Consider the following 9430-nt stretch of genomic DNA (forward strand, 5'->3'; position numbering starts at 1 on the left):
TGGACTTTCTGGCCAATTGTTTGGCTAAGAGAGCTGGCATTTTGGCTGGCCTGTGGGCTATCTGATTGCCCCGTAAATTGGGGATTGCTTAGTTGCTCAATACGCTCATCTGAGTCGCGTAAGCGCCGAAGACACCGGTCTAGAAGCAGGGAATTTAAAGAAGGGGGCAAATCTATTAAGTTTACTACTTATGACGGGGCGTATGATAAAAGTGAGAAGGCACTCCAGTTTATTCGTCAATTTGACATAGCCTTCCAGACCGGCAACTATCAGAAGAAGTCCAAGCTCAAGGCCGTGAGTTTGCATCTCACTAGCAATGCTAGCGCTTGGTGGGGTTCCTTATTGGTTGCAAGAGATGCCCCCACTTCTTGGAAAAAGTTTAAGAAAAAGTTTTATGAGCAATTTCTTCCCAAGGAATCTTATGAAGATGTTCATATCAAGTGGGAGAGTTTAGCAATGCTTCCGACAGAAACGGTTAAACCATATAATGCAAATTTTTGGGCAGCCTATTTGCAGATTACGCCTTTCAAAGAAATTTCCACAAAGACACAGCTACGAAAGTACAAGGCTGGGTTGATCCCTAGTATTCGCACATCTGTAAGTATTGATCGAAAATCAAAGTTGCAAGATTTGATGCACGCTGCTAAGGTGGCTGAGATTACAAAAGAGGATGTGATCAAGACAGTTATGGCTACAAAGAGCAAGGAAGGGGATTCCAGCAAGAGAAGTATACCTCCAATGCAAGCTCCCAGGAAAGAGAACCTGTTTCAGAAGCCGAGGGGAAACCCTAAGTACTATAAAGGAAAGTCAAGGTTCACTCCTGAACAGATAGAGACCTTTCGAAAGGAAGGCAAGTGTTTCAGGTGTGGCAAGGAAGGGCATAAGGTCCGCCCGGTGTCCCGAGAGACCTTCGGGTTTCAAGGAGCAGAAAAGACCACAGGAGGCACCTAAGCCTAAGGTGGGAGCTATACCGGATGTACTTGGAAATGTAGATAACCAGAGCAAGAGAATTATGCCTCACATGGGGCAAGATCCGGGACCAGAACGCATTGATCTTATTTGATATGGGATCTACAGATAACTTCATCTCAGAGGACTTAGCCTTACGGCTAGGAATCAAAACAGAAGAGTTAGGCATGTCCCTTGATGCTAAGCAGATCTTCCAAGGAGCACCAGTTCTAGTCACCCCATTGATTGGAAAGTTGAGAATTCAGGTCCAAGGTTATGTGGACCATGAGGATTTTATGTCTCTCCATTAGATGGTTATGATGCTCTTTTAGGGATTAGATGGCACCATAGGAAAGGAGTACATGTTGATATGCCAGATAGGATTTTGTCGTTTACCCACAAGAACCAGGAGCATAAAATTGTTACAAAAGGGTGTCAGGAAACTATTCCAATTGTATCTCATGTTTCAATTGCTAGAGAAATAAAGTCTGCTATTTCTGGTTACTTGATTTTTGTCAAGGAGAGAGATAGAGCAGCAGACGGGTCCCTAAATGTGGAGGATAAAGCAAAATTTCAGTTTTTAGAGCAGCATCAAGATTGTTTCTCAAATTCTCTACCAGGAGAACTACCTCCTGAAAGGCCAGAGGATCACATCATCGAACTTATTCCAGGAATGGAACTTCCAAACAGACCCCCTTATAGGGTGAGTGCAGCTCAGAATGAAGAAATCATGGCCCAGGTACAAGACTTATTGCCTAAAGGGCTAATCCAGCCGAGTTCTTCCCCGTTCTACTCTCCAGTATTACTGGTTGGGAAGAAAGATGGGACATACAGGATGTGTGTGGATCATCGAACTCTTAACAAGATGACTTTTAAGAACAGGTTTCCTATTCCACGCATTGATGATGTTCTGGATCGCTTGAAGGGAGCAACTATTTTCAGCCGGATTGATTTAAAGAGTGGCTATCATCAGATACGGATCCATCCACGAGATATTCACAAGACGGCTTTCCGGACTACCTTTGGATTATATGAGTATTTGGTCATGCCTTTTAGTTTGACTAATGCTCCGGCTACATTCAACAGGATGATGGATCGAATCTTTCGACCAGATAGGCATTTCACAGGTACTTTCTTTGATGATATTCTAGTTTTCTCCCAGTCAGTAGAGGAACATAAGAAGCACCTAGAAACAGTATTTCAAGAGTTAAGAGCCCATAAGCTGTATGCGAATGGCAAGAAAAGCGAATTTTTCCTAGAAGAGATACATTATCTTGGACATATCGTTTCCAAGGAAGGACTTAGAATGGATCCTGACAAGATCAAGGATATCCAAGAGTGGCCCGAGCTACGTACGGTGCATGAGGTCCGCAGTTTTCTTGGACTCTATTCCTACTACAGGAGGTTTATTCGTCATTTTGCTGATATTGCAGCACCTTTGCATGATCTCACCAAGAAGCATGTAGCCTTCAGATGGGGAGAAAGGCAACGCAAAGCTTTCAATACTCTTAAGGAGAAGTTAATTACTCAGCCCATCCTTATTGTTCCTGATCTGCATGTGGGGAGTGCCTTGGGGCTGTTTTACAGCAAGAAGGGCATGTGGTCGCATACGAGAGCAAGAGGCCAAAGCCTGCTGAAAAGCATTTGGGTATCTATGAAAAAGAGATGCTCTCGGTAATTCATGCCTTGACTATGTGGAAGCATTATCTTTTGGGAGCAGATTTTACCGTCAAGACAAACCATCAAAGCCTAAGATATTTCTTCACTCAGACAAAGCTCTCAGAGAAGCAGTTCAGGTAGGCAAACTTTTTGTCCATGTTCCATTTTCAGATTGTGTACACTCCATGTCTCAACAATCGGGTTGCAGATGCATTGTCTAGAAGGCCCCAAGTTCATAATGTCACTATAGCGCATCATCAAGACCTTGAAGATATGAAGGAACATTATTTGCAGGACCCAGACTTTGGAGATATTATGCTGAATATTCAGCAAGGACAGTCCAGCAGTCAGTATTCACTCAAGGAAGGGTATCTACTTAAAGATGATAAGCTGTGTATTACACAAGGGATGCGCAGGAAAGTTATGGAAGAATCGCATGCTCCACCGTATGCAGGACACAGGGGAACCAAGCAATAGAGAGATATTTCTTTTGGCCTGACATGAGGAAAGACATTCACAAGTATGTGACTGAATGTTTGACTTGCCAAAAGGTAAAGTATGGTCAGCATAAGACTCCAGGATTATTACTTCCTCTTCCTGTGCCTACAGCACCATGGGAGAGTATTGCTATGGATTTTATCTTTGATCTGCCACGGTCAAAGAATGGAAATGACGGTATTTGGACCATCATAGACAGATTCAGCAAGCAAGCCCATTTTATTCCAGTCAAGAAGACAATCAAGGCGGATCACATGGCAAAGGTGTTTATGGCACAAATTTTCAAGCACCATAAATCGATTGTAAGAGACGAAGATCCTAGGATGATCAGCCTCTTTTGGCAAGCTATAATTGATAACATAGTCTAGACTTTTCATCCTCTTTTCACCGACAAATAGATGGTCAAAGTGAGATTGCTAACTCTACAGTGTTGGATCTCTTAAAGTGTTATGTGGCTGACCACAAGTCAGAATGGGAAAAGTATTTGCCTCTAGTGGAGTTTGCATACAACAATACGGTGCACCGTTCAACAGGAAAAGCTCCTTTTGAGGTGATCTATGGCAAAGTGATCCTACCGCCCATTCTAAGAACCAAGGATGAGATATTTGCAGCGGATCAGTATGTGCAAGATTTGGATACGGCCTTCGCGCAAGTACGCACAGCTATCGAAAGATCCCAGGCAAAGCATAAGAAGGCTGCAGATAAGCATCGATCCAGCTAGGGGAATGGGTTCTACTCAAGTTTGAAAAGGCTAGGCTCCGCAAGCTTAAGGGCAAGGAGAAGGTTTATCCAAAGTTATCTCCGAGCTATTACGGACCCTTCAAGGTAACTGAGAAGATTAACGAAGTCGCCTTTCGGCGACAGCTTCCAGAGCATTGGAAGATTCACAACACTTTTCATGTGAGTCTTCTAAAGAAATATCAAGGGTCGGAGCCCACAAAACCAGAACTTGAAGATCCTCCAGAAGTGGAAGATATGGAGGAGATTCTTCAACCAGGACATATCGTCTATCATGCGGATAAGAAAGGACGACAAGGCAAGATTACAAGGAGATATCTTGTAAAGTTTAAAAACCATTTGGCCTTAGATGCCAACTAGGTAGACGAGGATTTCTTTTTGGACTATCCTCAAATTCTACAGTTATACCAAGAGGCTTTTCAGTTGAGGACAACTGATTAGAAGCCGAGGGGAATGTCACAAAGTTGTATTTTTATGTGATTTTCCAAGTAATAAAAGGTTATTTTTCAGTTTTAGGCTTTGGCCTAAAAGTTTGACTTTGGTCAAAGGAACAAGTTGACTTTGACTTTTGATCAAAGGAGGTTGACTTTGTCAACAAGTACAAAAAGGTTTGACTTTGATCAAACGAGGGTTTCTCTTTGCCAACCAGAACAAGAACTAACTCCAGTCAATAAAAAAATTACTTTGGCTTCGGTAAAAGAGGGTTGACTACGGTCAACAAAGGTATTTTATTTTTGTGCCATGTGGGGACGCTCACAAGGGATCAGAAATGGTCAAGGGGCACTAGTTTGCATGCATAAGCTAACCATTAATGGGTTATTTTGGCCAAAGGTGGTTTGTTCTGAGTGCAAGACGAGAGAGTGGTTTTCCACTTTCTAAGGAGCAAAAAGAAGGAGAAAGTAGGGCAACCAGCTTTAGCAAAAAGCGGGTCCCTAGATTTTTAGGAAAAGCCCTGGGAAAGCCTTTTTAGGGGAGAAGCCTGGCTTTTCAGGTGAAAGCTTGTTTTTCGGGGATTGCCCCACAGTTATTTAATGGTGGCCTACGTGCCCAGTTGCTCATTCATGAGCTTGTATCCAGTTCTTCTGCTAAAAGTAACAAAGCCTTCGAGAGGGTCCAGTTCTTGTTCCTGGGCCCTAGTGACGGCCGTGGTGGCCCCTCTTGCTCTTTGGATTTCAGTTCTTATTCGTTCTCTCGCGCGTGCGTTCATGGAAGCTGTGGTTGGTTGCGGATTACGTTGGAATTTTTGGTGTCAAAGAGCTTCCACTTAGTTTCACGCAGAAAGCATACACAGGGACATCGAAATCTAAATCAAAATTTAGAAGTACCTTGTTTCCTTTTGGTCGGGAGACTTCAACTTCGAGACAAAGGTATCTCGAAGGAGGATGGCAATGAAAATCCTCTCGCCTTAGCCCAATGAAGGAATGAGAAAAGCAACCAAGAGATGATGGCAATGATGATCCTCTCACCTTAGCCTTGAGATCTTCCTTTAGGGTATCGGGAGACTTCAACTTCCACACAACCGGGAGTACTGAAGGGGCTGCGAATGGAGGGCGCATTGGTGGCCAACATCAACGATATGCTACAGGTGGGACCTCCAAAATCTTGAAATCCTCTCTCTCCGTGATTCAAATTTGGGTTGTAGATGTGTGCAAAGCTTGAGAGGATCATAGCAGCATCATTTATTTGAGGCATCGAGCTGTAAGGCAGACTCAAAATTACACCCGAGCAATCATTGTGGAGAAAAGTCAAGTAGGCCAAAGCCCAAGAATCCACAAAATTCTATCAAAATCACTATCTACCATGCCACCCTAGCTCTGGTGTTGCGCGTGCCGTCCGATCCCAACCAGATAAGTTTCCTCACCCGCGGTGAAAACACTAGCACAAGGAAATGGACCAGGCTGTGGCTAGGAGTACCTAGTTAACCACTAGTGCTCAGCCCGCTAGTGAGAGTTCGGCAAAGCTCCAGTATAAGATCTCTGCCTAACACTCTCAAGGTGTTACGGAAATTATATTTCTGATATATCTTGCTTTGGATATTATTATTTTAGTCAAGTGTGACTATGGCAAAGTACTCCATAGGAGCACACCGGACGCGGCGGGGGTCCTAGTGGGATACTTTGTGTGGTTAGTTGGGGACGCCTGACTAGCTTGTGTTTTGCCATGCTAGATGGTCGCTATTGTGGATGATTCCATGTTAATACTGATGTCGCTAGTGTTATTGGTGTTGTGCTTGATTATTGTGCTTTAAGCACGGTTATGTTGGGATCGGTTGATTCAATGATTCGTTCAATCGATTGTTAATAACGTACGGGCGGGCAGCATACAAGTGGAGGGGCAGACGGATGCACGCACGGGCAGCCAGTGGACGGGCAGACCCAACAGTTCTCCTTATGGAGCACTTGTCTTATTAGTCAAAAAGAAAAATGGAACCTATCAAATGTGCATAGACTATCGTGCACTAAACAAAATCACAATGAAGAACAAATATCCAATCCCTAGGATTGATGTTCTTTTGGACAAATTGAAAGGGGCCAAGGTCTTCAGTAAGATAGATCTCAAATCTGGCTATCATCAAGTTCGTATGGTAGAAGAGGATATATACAAGACTGCCTTTAGAACTCAAACGGGACATTATGAGTTCCTAGTTATGCCTTTTGGGCTAACTAATGCTCCAGCCACTTTTAGTAGAATGATGAACCGAATCTTTCTTAAACACCAAGATTGTGTGGTAGTATTTTTCGATGATATTCAGGTGTTTAGCAAAGATGTTGAAGAGCATAAGGAACATCTGAAGCTAGTCTTTTCACTCTTGAAAGAAAATCAATTGTATATAAAACTTGAAAAGAGTAGTTTCTTTCAAGATCACATAGAGTATTTGAGTCACATTGTATCCGCCGATGGGATGTGAGTAGATCCAAAGAAGATTGAATGCATAGTCACATGGCCTAAGCCCCGAGATATACATGAATTAAGATCATTCTTGGGATTGTGTAGATTTTATAGAAAGTTCGTCAAGAACTTCGCATACATTGCACATCCATTGACAAACCTTCTTAGAAAAGCTAAGCATTTCTTATGGACTGAGCGTCAAGATAAATCTTTTACAACTTTGAAAGAAGCTCTCACACAACCTCGTGTTGCAACCACCCGATTTCTATAGACCATTCTTTGTAGTTATAACCGATGCTAGTGGATATGGAATTGGAGCCGTACTTACGCAAGATGGTCATCCAATAGCATATGAGAGCCGAAAATTAAAACCAGCGGAATGCAATTATAGTACATATGATAAAGAATTAACCATTGTTATGCATGCCTTATGAATGTGGAAACACTATTTGACGAGACCGGAGTTTCTTATCAAAACCGATCAGCAAAGTATCAAGCATTTGTTGACTCAGCCGCTTATATCCGATAGGCATATCAAATGGGGCATCATTTATACAAAGTTTTCAGCCCATGATTCAGTATCAACCTGGAAAAGAAAATATAGTTGCTGATGCTCTTAGCAAAAAGCCAAGTATTAATCACATCACTGCTGTAGAGAGCTAGCCTTTCGAAGGTATGAAGAATTATTATCAAGGGGATCTAAACTTTTCCGATATATGAAACAAATTAGAGAATAATAATTGGAATCCTATGTTGAACTATTCATGCAGTGATGGATACCTCTTTTATCAAAAGAAATTATGCATCACTCGACTCTTTAGAATGGAGGAAATGCACCAACCACCATATATGGGACATAGCGGAGTGACTGCCACATTACAAGTGATAGCGAGGGAATTTCATTGGCCTACAATAAGAAAAGATGTGGCTAAGTTTGTAGCTGAATGCATCACTTGCCACAAGATCAAGAGTTATAAAGGAAAGATCCCAGGATTGCTAATGCCTTTGCCTATTCCTACGCAACCTTGGGAACAAATATCCTGGATTTCATAACAGATTTTCCTACTACAACGAATCAAAATGATATGATTTGGACGATAGTAGATTGCTTTAGTAAGCAAGCTTATTTCATCCCATGCAAGAAGACTTTCACAGCTCAGCAAGCTGCACATTTATTCATCAAGCATATCTTTGTTCATCATGGCTTGCCAAAGATTATAGTGTCTGATCGAGATTCGAAGTTTTGCAGTAATTCTTGGACTGCATTATTTCATAATCTAGGCAATAAGTTAGGTTGCTCATCAGCTTTTCATCCAGAATTAAATAGACAAACTGAAGTTACAAACAGTACTATTCTGGATATGATAAGAGCTTATGCGGAAAGTCAACCAAAGACTTGGGACAAATACATTCATCTCTTACAGTTTGCTTATAATAATACTCCTCATTCTGCAACTGGAAGAGCCCCCTTTGAGATTACCTATGGGAAGATTTTACCTATTCCTATCACACGATTGATCCATAGAGTGGAGGCAGCAGATGCATTTACCCATGACTATCAAAATATTCTCAAAGAGGTTTGAGAAGCCATTGCAATTACTCAAGAGAAGTACACAAACAAGCTAATAAGAAACGAAAACACATGCTTTTTAAGGAAGGTAATTATGTACTTCTTCGGATTAAGAAAAGAAGATTGAAGAGTGTTGAGAAATGGCCAGTAATCAAGATGTCCCCACGTTTTTATGGACCATTCAAGGTGATTCAAAAAATCAATGATCTAGCTTATAGGCTTGAATTACCTGATAATTGAAAAATACATAATGCTTTCCATATCAGTCTCTTAAAGCCCTTCAAAGGACCTTTACCTATTCCATCCTATCTATGAAGAGACTCCATTGATTGTTGATGAAGGAGAAATTCTAGAACCTGAATGCATTATTGATCATCAACAAACCTCGACCCGAAAAGGAAATGTCTATACTAAATACTTGCTCAAATTTAAGAACCATCCGAGAGATGATGCTCAGTGGATGCCTGAGCGGTTCTTTCGAACTTTTCCAAACCTCATTAGTTCCTATAATCAAACACGCAACTGAGGTTAGTTGCAATCCAAGCAAGAGAGATGTTACGGAAATTATATTTCTGATATATCTTGCTTTGGACATTATTATTTTAGTCAAGTGTGACTATGGCAAAGTACTCCATAGCAGCGCACCGGACACGGCGGGGGTCCTAGTGGATACTTTGTGTGGTTAGTTGGAGACGCCTGACTAGCTTGTGTTTTGTCATGCTAGATGGTCGGTATTGTGGGTGATTCCATGTTAATACTGATGTCGCTAGTGTTATTGGTGTTGTGCTTGATTATTGTGCTTTGAGCACGGTTATGTTGGGATCGGTTGATTCGGTGATTCATTCAATCGATTGTTAATAACTACTGTAATTGGCAGCTTGAGTACAAGTAATGGAACTCATAGCGAGGATTGGAGTTAGTGCAAGGGTACCGATCGAGGTGTCGCAGAGTGCATTATATATGGCGAGGGGCCAATTTTGTATTTGCTTTATTATTGCAAGTTTGAGTAATATATTTTGTAGTGGACATGATTCATTTTTGGGCCCTAAGATGGCTATGTAAAGCAAATCCCTCATTTTGGAATAGGGATAATTTTGGCTCCTTGGTGCTTTTATGAAATATCATAAA

The sequence above is a fragment of the Dipteris shenzhenensis genome, chromosome 9 (assembly GCF_047967505.1).
Source record: "Dipteris shenzhenensis isolate YYH24624 ecotype China chromosome 9, Dip_SZ_1.0, whole genome shotgun sequence".
Classification (NCBI taxonomy): Eukaryota; Viridiplantae; Streptophyta; class Polypodiopsida; order Gleicheniales; family Dipteridaceae; genus Dipteris; species Dipteris shenzhenensis.